This window comes from Cucurbita pepo, chromosome 1 (genome assembly GCF_057944985.1).
Source record: "Cucurbita pepo subsp. pepo isolate OVF chromosome 1, ASM5794498v1, whole genome shotgun sequence".
Lineage (NCBI taxonomy): Eukaryota > Viridiplantae > Streptophyta > Magnoliopsida > Cucurbitales > Cucurbitaceae > Cucurbita > Cucurbita pepo.
The window spans coordinates 13,382,774-13,395,739 of NC_141798.1; the positions used below are offsets into that span (position 1 = coordinate 13,382,774).

At 36.7% G+C, this 12,966-nt stretch overlaps 1 pseudogene; it reads left to right on the forward strand.

Moving 5' to 3' along the window:
- Positions 1-7,115: 7,115 nt before the first annotated feature.
- On the forward strand, positions 7,116-8,142 carry LOC111796180 (uncharacterized; annotated as a pseudogene).
- Positions 8,143-12,966: the final 4,824 nt, after the last annotated feature.

Below are 12,966 nucleotides of genomic sequence, written 5' to 3' on the forward strand. Positions count from 1 at the left end.
TACAATTCATGCTGTTCACATTCACATATTACATACAAACATGCCATAATCATTCAAGGACCTCATATCGTTACATGCATTACACATCACATCAGATTAAAAGCATACATAGCATACATTCACGTTCACATAACTACGTACTTAAGCACAATAATCTAGCATATAATGTATCATATCATAAACAAGTCATAACGTAAACACTTCATAGTCATATCGTTCTCTAACTTACCATAGCCTTAACGTTCTTATACCTATCACAGACATATCATTACGTAACGTACCTTAGTCATATCGTCAAAGAACGTACTCTAACGCTATCGTTCTATCAATCTATCACAAACCTATCCCTTTCTACCCATAACCTAACCGTATTCTTTCATCAATCTCTCCTATCCATAGCACTCCGGTATGTAATCTAACCTTAACGTTTCATGAACGTATCTTACCCCTATTGTTACATTTCGTTTTGTGCATCCTTCTCGTATCCTATCTCAAACATATCCTTGAGCACATCGTACCATAATTATTATCATACAAACCACATATTATAACATAACATAACATATAGAAAGCATATCGATCCACAGACAATTCACACATATCAATATATATGACACGTACAGAACCACAGGGCACGTGTCAACATCAAATATAACCATGCCGATAGTTAGGTCACTTACTTGGCTAGCTTAAGTCGTTGTCACGAATATATCCTTAATGAAAGTTCGATTCTGTCGTTATCCTTAATGAAAGTCCATTGAACTCCAAGTCAACCTATGTGAGCCCATGACATCAGTTTCGAGTTTGAATTTCTACAAAATTGTTTCTCTAATTTATATTGATCCATTGTTAGAAGTCTTGAAATGTTATATATCGATAATTATATTTTTATTAAAAATCTCATTTTTCATGATTACTGTTGTATAAAAAGTAGACACAGCTAAGTTATTATGAGCTTTACTATTCTCTGTATTTACCGTCAGTATTTACCTTTCCCTCCCGTTTGTGGTTTTTAATTCCCTAATCTTTTTTTTTTATCTATTGCCTTTTAATTCTGTTCTCATCTATTCCAAATTTACTATCTCTATTTCTAAATCTTTCTAAAATCTTTGCCTTTTAATTATGTTCTCATGTATTCCAAATTTACAGTGGATCTCTATCTCCAAATCTTTGTTTATCTCAGTGTTTCCTATTTCCTTATCTCAGTGTTTCCTATTGATAAGTTTTCTTGGCAATTCTATCTTTAATCTATTCATTTGGCTACTGATAAAAATTTAATCTAATATTACTAATCTAATCGTATAAATGATTGACATTTAGTTTCTAACTCAAACCTAGACCATTGTAATAATTCAATGAAGATTTAACCATAATTTGTTGTGATTTCTAAAAAATAGGATGAAAGAAAATGAAGATTTAATATATACCTTATTGATAAGATCTATCTTCAATTAAATCTCCCTCAATCTCACCGGGGTAAAGACCATTCTCATTCTTTTTTCTCCTCAAGTAAATGTGAAGATTATATTTTTTCTGTTTCTTTTTTGTACTAACTGTTACTTTGGTGCGTAAGAATGGGTTGATGAGAGATGATTGTGGGGGAGGGATGAGAGGTTAGTGGAGAGAGGTGGAGAAATGTTGTTTTTATTTATTTATTTATTTATTATTATTATTTTAACTCCTTTTATAATTATTTTTATTTTTTTTATTTGTTTATTTATTTTTTGGCTATTACAACTATTAATATGATTTTCAAGCTACTTAAATAGTTAATTTTGCTTGTTATTATTGTTGTTGCTGCTATGCTTAACGGACTATTTCGCTTGATTGACCTTATCCTCCCCATCCTCGATTAGTTTTCTTCATCCTTGGATTACCTTGTACGTAAAAGAAGATCCTCTCCAAAGAAATAAATCAAAGAAAGTCCTGAAATGGGCTACAAAAGTTGGTAAAGATTCCTGACTTACGTGGTTTTGTTCCATAGTTCACTTCGGTTCAATTGGACCAATCTAATTCAACTCGATAGGTTCAATCCATTTTTCTTTGATCTTGTAACTTGTTTTGATTATATTATTATTATTATTATTATTATTATTTATTTATTTATTTATTTATTTATTTATTTTATGATGTTAGGCTTGATCACATATTTTTTTTATGAAAAAAATAAGACAATAACTTAGTCTTAAAATTTTTTAGTTGAGAAGTTTGGCTAGATTACTTTTTAGATTATTAAAGAATCCAAGCCACAATTGGGAATAATAGTATTTTAGATTGACTATTTCTAAAATATATTATATTTGGCATATATTTATAATTATAAGCCTTCTTATGTATATATATCACATAATTTCATCTTAAAACATTGTCATGGACTTATGTGTTCGAAAACGTGTTTAAAACGACACAACAAAAAACTAAATGAAATAAATAAACATTAAAAAAAAGCAAACACTCTATTCTAACCTAAGTCTAAGAAATTAAATATAACTACCATATTCATGTGTCATGATCTCGAGTTAAGATGTTATCGTCAGTCGTACAAGATTGTCTTGCATTTACCTGAAATATAAGTAACACGTGGCTTAAGTATTTTAATAAATACTCATTAAGTGACCCCACTATTGGGGTTAGATGCGAGCACATACAATCATGAGTGAGACCTATCATATCAGTCTATATTTCTTATGTGGCTATCCTAAACATGTTAATTGGATATGTATTCACTGTTCTACACACGGCCCACACGTGCGAGTATGGACCCACTAGTTGATTCGCACACCTCCTAGGCCCCCTTTCATAGTTGGGCGAGCATTCTCTAGGAGTTATTGCATTCGAACACCCGTTAGAAATAGCGACTGTCACAACATTATAATGAATATAATGATCGTTTCCCTACCTCGTAGTGTACGCGTCCATACCATCATAAAAGAGGGGTATTTCCTCGATGCATGAACACACAATGATGCATGAGGTTCCAATATTTTTAATCATTGTCATGTAAGACAACACCTCCTATTTTTTTTCATATCATGTTATTTTCATCCTAGCTTTCCATGCATAAATTGAGGTTGTGCAGACACATCTTGTCTTATATCATTCATATCATGCATCGTGTCATATCATGTCATATCATACATATCTCATATATCAACATATCATGTAACATCATATACTATATCGTCAAACGTGTTACAACATAACATTTATCATATCATCAATACATCACATCAAAACACATGTCATAACATTCACGTATCATCTCATAGTCCCATTGTTTCATAGACCTATTATGGATTTATCCTTTCATATAATTTCATAAATATATCATAGTCATATCGTATCATATATATATCATAATCATATCTTTCATAAATATATCATAGTCATATTGTTTCATAAATATATCATAGTCATATCGTTTTATAAACATATCATAGTCATATCGTTTCATAAACATATCATAGTCATATGTCAAGCATATAACACGTGCAGAACCACGGACACGTGTCATAATACAAACATTAATTCCTAACCGAATCGATAGTAAGGTCACTTACTTAGTTGACCTTAGCCGACGTTCTCCTTAAACTCGAGTATGTTTGTATTCCATCCCTCGAAGTTGTTCCAAATATCATCAAGAGTTATTTCCTATTAGAACATTCATCTCGTTTCGTTAGTAATACGAATTTCTTATCTCAATTTAACTTAAATTGAGAAAACGAACCTTATAATGATCTTAATCGTCTTAGATAAGGTCGAATTAAGCCGAATGATCGAGTAATCAATATCAAAATGTCTATACCAAGCCGAATGATCGAGTTTTGAGTCGAAAAGTTGCACTGAGCTGAGCCGAGTTGCGTTGAATCGACTGAGTCGAAGAAGTCGGCATCTGCATGCGTGACACGTGTCGCTGTGGGGAGAAGACGTGATAAGGCAACCCTAATTCTCAATCCAACGATCCAAGGTTTTGTTAAAGCAAGAACCTTGAATCAAAGAAATTAACACATCCTTATACAAAATTCAAATCAACCGTGCATAAAGGCCAAAATTAGATTACCTCCTGAGATAAATATCTAGCATCAAGATTTGGAACTTTTTTCCTAAATGAAGTTGTTTCACAATTCAATTTGATCAAGATTTGATTGGGTGACTCAAATAATCACAATAATTGCATGTAACTTAGAAATTACAAAAACAATACTCAAATTTCCAAGGGTACAGTCTTAATTTGAGCGCTAAATTTCATTCACCAAAATCTATCTTTTACATAAAGATAGTAATTTGTGGGTATTTATAGTCTCTCCACGAACAAAATTTAACTCTTCAAATGTCGACTAAAGAAGTTAGTCACCTTAATTTACTCCAACCCTCTAAATCTCCACAAAAACGAGTGACTTTGACAACTAACTTCCCACCCTTTTCTCACCGCAATAAATTAATAAATTAAAAATAATAAATAATATTTTGTTACAAGTTATCAATCAAAATGATAAGTAACTTTGACAACTAACTTCCCTCCCTTCCACCCTTATAACAACTTCATATGTTACTTCTTCAACCGTACAAATATTCACTTCCAAAGCTTCAAATGGTCATTCCTAAATCGAATCAACTTGTAACACATGAAATAATTGTTAAATCGAGCCTATCCAATTTTGTAGATGAAGAATGAATGTTTGTTGGATCTTCATGGCCTTAGATCGTGTAATAGGTCCAATTGGAATGTTTGGAACACCGTGATCCTTATCATCTTCCCCCTCTTCAAAAGGATTTGTCATCTAATTGTTGTGCGCCGAAAGCGGAATAAATGTACTCACAACACTAATGAACAGAATTACACAAAGAGACACCAAGATATTTACGTGGTTCAGAGAGAAGAAGTTTCCCTACATCCACAGGTAGCAACCAATCACTAATAAACAAAGCGTTATAAGTGAATACCTCACTATCACACTATAAATACTCTCACCAATATGTCATTCAAGAAATACAATGTGACACACAAAACATTCCCAAATCCCCATATCAAATTCTGATATGACTAAATCTGACTAAATCTAATCCAAATAACCAAATCAAATCTAATCCAAATAACCAAATCAAATCTAATCCAACTAAGCAATCAAATATAATGCAAATAACCAAATCAAATCAAAACTCATGACAATTTACAACAATGTCCACTTGTCATAAGATCTCCAAGTTCATGATTGAGTTGGTTGCTACCAGGTCAATACACTACTCCTTCCTTCCAACGTTGATGAAATCCAAACAATGCCAGAACTTTTCACGAGTGATCACCTTTGTCAACATATCAGCAGGGTTATCAGCAATTCCAATTTTAATAAACGAATGTCCCCGTCACTAATAATTTCTCGAATAAAGTGAAAATAAACATCAATATGTTTAGTACGAGCATGATAGACTTGATTTTTTGACAAACAAATAGCACTCTGTCTATCACAAAACACATCTATATGTTCTTGAAAATACTCAAGTCATTGATCAAACAATGCATCCAAATAGCTTTTTTAAAAGCTTCCGTTACTGCCACATACTCTGCTCCAGTGGTAGACAATACAACAATAGACTGCAATGTTAAACGTCAACAAACAGGTCCACCAACCATTGTAAATAAATAACCCGTAGTAGATCGTCGCTTATCCAAATCACCATAATAATCAGAATCCACATAAACCAATTAAGAATCCATTTGATAGCCATAACATACATCAAAGCACCAACAACATTTGTATAAGGAATATTCTCCATATACCTTTTGTCATCGTCAGAACTTGGACACATGGAAGCACTAAGCTGGAAATAAGGAGCAAGTGGAGTACCAACGGGTTTGGTTGAATTATTCAAACTAAATCTTGTCAATACCTTGCGTAGATATTGAGATTGAGTCAACCAGACTGTTCCTTTTTTTCGATATTGCTCTATCTCCATTCCAAGTATTTTCTTTGAATTGCCTAAGTCTTTCATTTTAAATGTTTTACAAAGCTGATCTTTGAGCTTATCAATCTCCACCTGTCTCATTGGCTAGGAGATTGCTTCAGCCCATACAAAGATTTCTTCAATCTACATACCAAATATTGCTGTCCAACTACTCGAAAAACCAACCGGTTGCGCCATATATATTTCTTTTGGAAGTCAATCAAAGGGAAAGCATATGCTATCGTATCATCAAACCTTGCAGGTTTTCGAACTTTCCTTCGTGGTCTATTCCTAGCGATGGACTTAGGTTCCTCCACTCTTTCATTTACAAGGTTTTGCTCCTCCTTCTCCACCTGCTTCAATGCCTCATCATTATTTTCAATTTTCTGCAAAAACATTCCAGGCTCATCGAATGTCACATCTCAACTATTAACAATCTTGTTTCTGGACACCATAACCTATAGCCCTTCACGCCTTTACTAAAGCCTATAAACTTGGCTTTTTTTGTTCTAGGATCCAGCTTTGCGTCTCAAGCGGAGTTTTCCCACCATTTCCAGAAACAGGTAAACGATTCACCAAATGAACTGCATAACTGAGAGGCTCAGCCCAAAATGCCTTACTCAATCCTGCTTGAGACAATATGCATTGAACCTTCTCTATTAATGTCTAGTTCATTCTCTCAACAACTTCATTTTTTTGTGGCTTACCAGGAATAATGAAGTGTCGAATGATCCCTTCATCTCGGCATACTTTAAGAAATAGATCATAAGTATATTCTCCACCGTTGTCTGATCTCAGCTTTTTGATTTTCTTGTCCGTCTGATTCTTTACCATTTTCTTCCACTCTAGGAAGATTTGGAGAACCTCGTTTTTGTGCCTCATGGGATACATCCAAACTCTCCTTGTGTAGTCATCAATAAAGGTGACAAACCACCTCTTTCCTCCCAATGAGGCATCCTTCGTGGGGCCCATACATAAGTGTGAACATAATCCAAAATGCCCTTTGTTTGGTGTATAGTTGTACCAAACTTCACATTTTTTGTTTACCAAATATACAATGTTCACAAAAATCAATTTTACCAGTTGTGGCACCCTTAAGGACTCCTTGGTTCACCATTGTCTGAAGCGCCTTCTCACCAGCATGCCCAAGTCTCATGTGCCATAATTTCGATATGTCTTGTTCTTTCGAACTTGCCACAGCAGCATGCCCAATTATTGTGGTTCCGTTGAGGTAGTATATGCTACCTCTTCTAGTTCCTTTAATTGCCACCAAAGCTCCACGAGCTACTTTCAAATTCCCTCCTTCCAAAATGATACGATAACCACTCGCATCCAAAACGTCAAGGAAAATCAAATTTTTCTTCAAGTCAGGGACATACCTCACGTCATTGAGTTTTTGTATAACCCCGTCAAACATCTTGATTTGTACTGAGCCGATTCCCGTCATCTTACAAGTACTATCATTGCCCATATAGGCAACTCTACCATATCCCAATCCCTAAACAAACCCTAATCTTCAATGGCCACGTCCTCCAAGACGACCGCGACGTCGAATTCTGCAAAATCCTCTAGCATTCTCGCATTCAACTCCTCGTAGCTTCCGAATCCCAAAATAGTTCCCAATACCAATCGCAACCCCAAATCAACCCGAACCATTCAATCGGGCACCTCAAACAAAGGATCCACGAAATAAACTCTGTGGGCCCCATCAACGGGATCATGCTCCAACCCAACACCTCCCCTACCGACTTACAGGATCAACGTTCCTTGCGTGACAGCGAGATGTTGGAGAATTCCGAGGTTGAGGTTTGTTTGCGGCCGTCGCCTACGGTTTCGACCGGTGCGCCCGGAATGACAATGTTGTTGCCGCAGCCGTCGACGACACCGACAACGACGACGACAGCGACTGTGACGGTGGCAACGAGTGGGTCGTCGAAGAACAAGTTGAAAGTAATGGTGCAACCAAAATTTGGGAACTCAAAGATACCAATGGAAGTGAACCCAACGAATAACGTGGGGGAATTGAAGAAAGAGTTGCAAAAGCTACAGAAGAGACTGCATTTTCATCTGCCACCAGAGGGTTTCTTTTTCATTTATGACCGCGACGTTATGGACGAAGACCGCTCCTTCCATTGGCATGGTGTGGCCCACGACGATACCATTGAGATCTTCAATGGCAGCATTTCTGGCGGATCTTAATTAGCTCTGATACCACTTGTTGTGCGCCGAAAGTGGAACAAATATACTCATAACACCAATGAACGAAATTACACAAAGAGACACTAAGATATTTATGTGGTTCGGAGAGAAGAAGTTCCCCTACATCCACGGGTAGCAACCAATCACTAATAAACAAAGCTTTACAAGTGAATACCTCACTATCACACTATAAAGACTCTCACCAATATGTCACTCAAGAAATACAATGTGACACACAAAACATTCCAGAATCCCTATATCAAATTCCGATATGACTAAATCTCGTGTGACTAAATCTAATCCAAATAACCCAATCAAATCAAAACTTATAACAATTTACAACACTAATGAGTTAAATCATCACCTACATCCAAAGGACTCTAGTCAGCAACATTGTACTGAAAATTCTCCGGAAAGATCAATTTTATAGGCATTGTTATTAATGATTTAAAGAACTTAATAACTGTCATCCCCTTTGAAGTAACTTTGTTTTCCTTTGAGATGGGAATCGCTTCTTGCGAAAATGTATCCAAACCCAGTCACTTAGTTGAAAAATGATTTCCTTTCGTCCTTCGTTAATTCTTAAAGCAACTTTGAAATTTTGTTTCACATTTCTCTCCACCTCTTTGTGTAATATTTTGATAAAATTTGTCTTACTTGTGGCTGCTTCACTTGCAAAAATATTAGAATGAATAAGAAGCAAATCAAGAGGCGTAAGGGAATTAAATCCATAAACAACTTCAAAAAGGGAAACAATGAGCAGTACTGTGAATTGTTTATTATATGTAAACTCTTCAAATGGCAAACATTCATTCCAAGACTTAATATTCTTAGAAATAATAGCCCTAAACAATGTTTCTAATATTCTATTAACCATGTTTGCCCATTAGTCTAATGATGACATGTAGTTGAAAACAACTTGGTACCCAATTTACCCCCACAATACTTTCTAAGAGACTTAAAAAGTTAACCTCCTTGTCACTAAAAATTATCCTACAGATTCCACGTAATCTTACTACTTCCTTAAAGAATAAATCAGCAACATGCTTTACATCATCCGTCTTGTTGCATGCAATAAAATGAACAATCTTACTATATGTCTGCCACAAAAAAAATACTATCTTTACCCTTTTTAGTGTGCACCAAACCGAGAACAAAATCTATAGATATATTAGTCTAAAGTTCGTTAGGTACATTCAAAGGACTATACAATCCATTTGGTTGTGATCTAGATTTAGCTTTTTTGCATTTAAAATATTGGCTACAAAACTTATGAACATTGTGCTTCATCTTCGGCCAAAAGAAGTGTTCATGCAACATTTTATAAGTTTTATTAATCTCAAAATGTCTCAGTAAGCTGTCACCATGTGCTTCTTTTACCTCCAAATCTCTTATAGAGCATTTAGTAATACAAATCTTACTTTTCTTAAATAAAAATTCATGAAACATATAATACTCATCCCCAGCTCTTTTCACAAGATAAGATGCATAAATAGTTCTAAAGTCTTAGTCATCTCTATATAATTCTTTAATATACTCAAATCCAAGAATTTTTGCACTAAGAGAAGTAAATGAGATTATACCTTCTAGATAATACATCAGCTACCATATATTTTTACCTTGCTTATATTTGATAACATACGACAATATATCAATAAACTTCACCCACTTTGCATGCCTATGATTTAGTTTGCTGTGACATTTAAGATACTTCAAACTTTCATGAATAGAGTGGATCATAAATTCTATAAGCCGTAAGTAGTATTGTCACACCTGCAATGTGCGGACTAAAGTAAACAATTCTTTTTGGATCGTTCAACACCTTTGTTAGTATTTCACAAACATAATTATTTCCAACTTGACATTTGTGAAATACGGCCTTAAAATGACCTATTTTAACCTAAATGAAGACGAAATCAAGTCCAGAAAGATCAAAATGGTGTCGAACAAGTCGAAAATTGGGTTTCCAAGCCAAGAAGTACCGAGTTGATCACCTGCTGGAGTCGAGGGGGTGTTTGCACCAGACACGGACACGTGGCACAACCAGAAGTGGCTGCGTGTGCAAACTAAGGTCGGGTTGAGGTGCGGTTTGTCGGGCAGTTTCTGGGTTGCGATGGTTTCCGGTCTCGGGCCTCGACTCACTAGGTTGGGCTAAGATCCTTGGGCTGCAAGTGGTCTTGTTGGGCCGCAGGAGTTTGGACCGGACTGGGTCACGAGTCACGGGTTTTCAGTTCGCGGGGCAAAACGCGGCTGTGGGAAACGGAGTTGGGCCGAGGGTGTCTGTGGGCTAAAGTGTGCTGGGCTGCAGGGGATTGGGTTGATAGTGTGGGTATGAATCGAGTCTGGATCCAACCCTTCAGCTTTGCCTTCCTCACTCGGATTCGTGCGATTTTTCTGTGTCAACTCTCTTACTTTTCCTTAACGTCGCTCCAATGTTTGTTTCCCCTCTTTCCTTTTGGTTTCACGTTGTCTCTCCTCCCTCTTCCCCTTTCTCATGTTTGTTTGGTTCGTAAGAGTCTAAAACTCCCAGATATGAGAGGGTTTGAAAATCTGAGGTTCTGTCTTCCTCGTCCGACAGTGTACAGCATGTAAGGAGTGTCGGAGTTCGTTCCCAGTGTGTGCGTAGGCTTTTGGGATGATTTTTGTGGCGTAGTTCAGTGGTTTCGACGTTGATTTCGTATAGGTTCACTTCTTTAGTGCGTCGTCAATTTTTCTCGGTCTCTCTCATTTTTCTCAGCGTTTTCTTTTTTGCAGGTCATTTCGAGATGGTTGAAGGTCGGGATTTGGTTTCGTGGTGATCTAGACGTTGGGTAGATTTCGTGGATCATGTGAGAACGAAAACTCCAGCATTCAAGTTTTTAGGTCTTCACCGGCGACCACAATTTTTTTTTTATATATATTCGTTACATTCTCTACCCCTAAAAATAACTTTCTTCCTCGAAAGTCTCAAACTCCTGGTTCAATTCGGGGTATTTTTCTTTAATTTTCTCCTCTCGTTCCCACATCGCTTCCTCGATTTGGTGGTTTCGCCCAATACTTTGACGAAACGTATGTTTCTATTACGTAAGACTTTCACTTGATAACATAAGTTTCCTCGATCTTAGGGGGTTTGTATTCTATCAGTGCGTAGGGTCTATAATATATTTCCTCAACATGGACACATGGAATACATCGTGTACGCTCGAGAGTGAAGGTAGTAAGGCTAGTTTGTATGCTATTGAACATATTCGCTCTATGATTTTGAAAGGTCTGATATATCGGGGGCTTAGCTTTCCCTTACATCTGAATCTTAAAACGCCTTTCATAGGAGCTACTTTTAGAAACACCGAGTCCCCCTCTTCGAACTCTAAGATCCTCGCCTGACGTCGTCGTAGGTCTTTTGCCTACTTTGTGCGGTGCACATCCTTGCTCTAATTTTCTGTACTGTCTCGTTTGTAATACATACCAACTTGGGTCCTATTAGTTCTTGTTCTCGTACTTCATCCCAGCACAATGGGGATCTACACCATTTTCCATATTAGGATTCAAACGGTGTCATCATGATTGTTGCTTGGAAACTGTTGTTGTACAAGAATTCCATTAAGTGTACGTGAAATCCATAACACAGACCGAAGTATGTCTTCTAAGATTTGGATTAACCGTTCCATTTGGCCATCAGTCTGTGGGTGGAAGACAGTATTAAAGTCGAGGCGGGTACCCAACACTTTTTAGAGTCCGGCCAAAAGGCCGATGTAAAACGTGGGTCTTGGTCCGACACTTTTGATATTGGGACTCCATGCAACCTCAAAATTTCTTTCACATACAATTGAGCCCAGTTGTCTACTATATATGTTGCTTTACCTGGTAGGAAGTGTGCCGACTTTATCAGTCGATCGAAAATTACCCAAATTACTGTGTAACCCCTTAGCGTTTTGGGTAAGCCTACTATGAAATCCAAAGCAATATTTTCCTATTTCCACTCCGGTATGCTTAGAGGTTGTAGTAGTCCGGCTATTTTTTGCCTATGGGCTTTTACTTGTTGGCACACTAGACATTTACTCACAAATTTCGCGATATCTTTTTTCGTACTTCAACATCAGAAGGGTTGTTTCAGATCTTGGTACATCTTCGTATCACCTGGGTGTATCGAGAAGGGTGAGTTGTGTGCTTCGGTTAGGATTTCGTATTTTAATTCACTCACAGCTGGGACAGATAAACGTTCTTGACATAATAGCCAATAGTTTGTTGACTTAGAAAAACTGTTCACTGGGCCTGCTATTAACTGGTCTAGAATTTTATTTAGGTTGGGGTCTTCTCGTTGTATGTCTATAATCCTCTGTCTGAGCGTGGGTCGCATTGTAAGTCGAGCTATCTGGGCTATAACCTCCTCGGTTACTACCGCTATGTTAGCTCGGTCGAAATTAGCTCGCACTCGTAGCTCCCTTGTAATGAGGGCCGACGAGTGTACTTTTTTTCGACTTAGTGCCTCTGCGACTACGTTTGCTTTTTCAAGGTGATACTGGATATCTATGTTGTAGTCTTTTACTAGCTCTAGCCATCTACATTGTTTCATATTCAATTCTTTTTGTGTGAAGTATTTTAAGCTTTTATGATCCGTGTAAATTTGAGTCATTTCGCCATACAGGTAGCATCGCCAAATTTTTAATTCGAACATCATCGCTACTAATTCAAGGTCATGTATATGATAATATTTCTCGTAATCTTTTAATTGGCTTGATGCATATGCAACAACCTTGTCGTGTTGCGTCAATATGCAACCTAGCCCCTTTTTGGATGCATCACTATATATCACATATCCTACAGAGCGTTTTAAGACCGCGAATA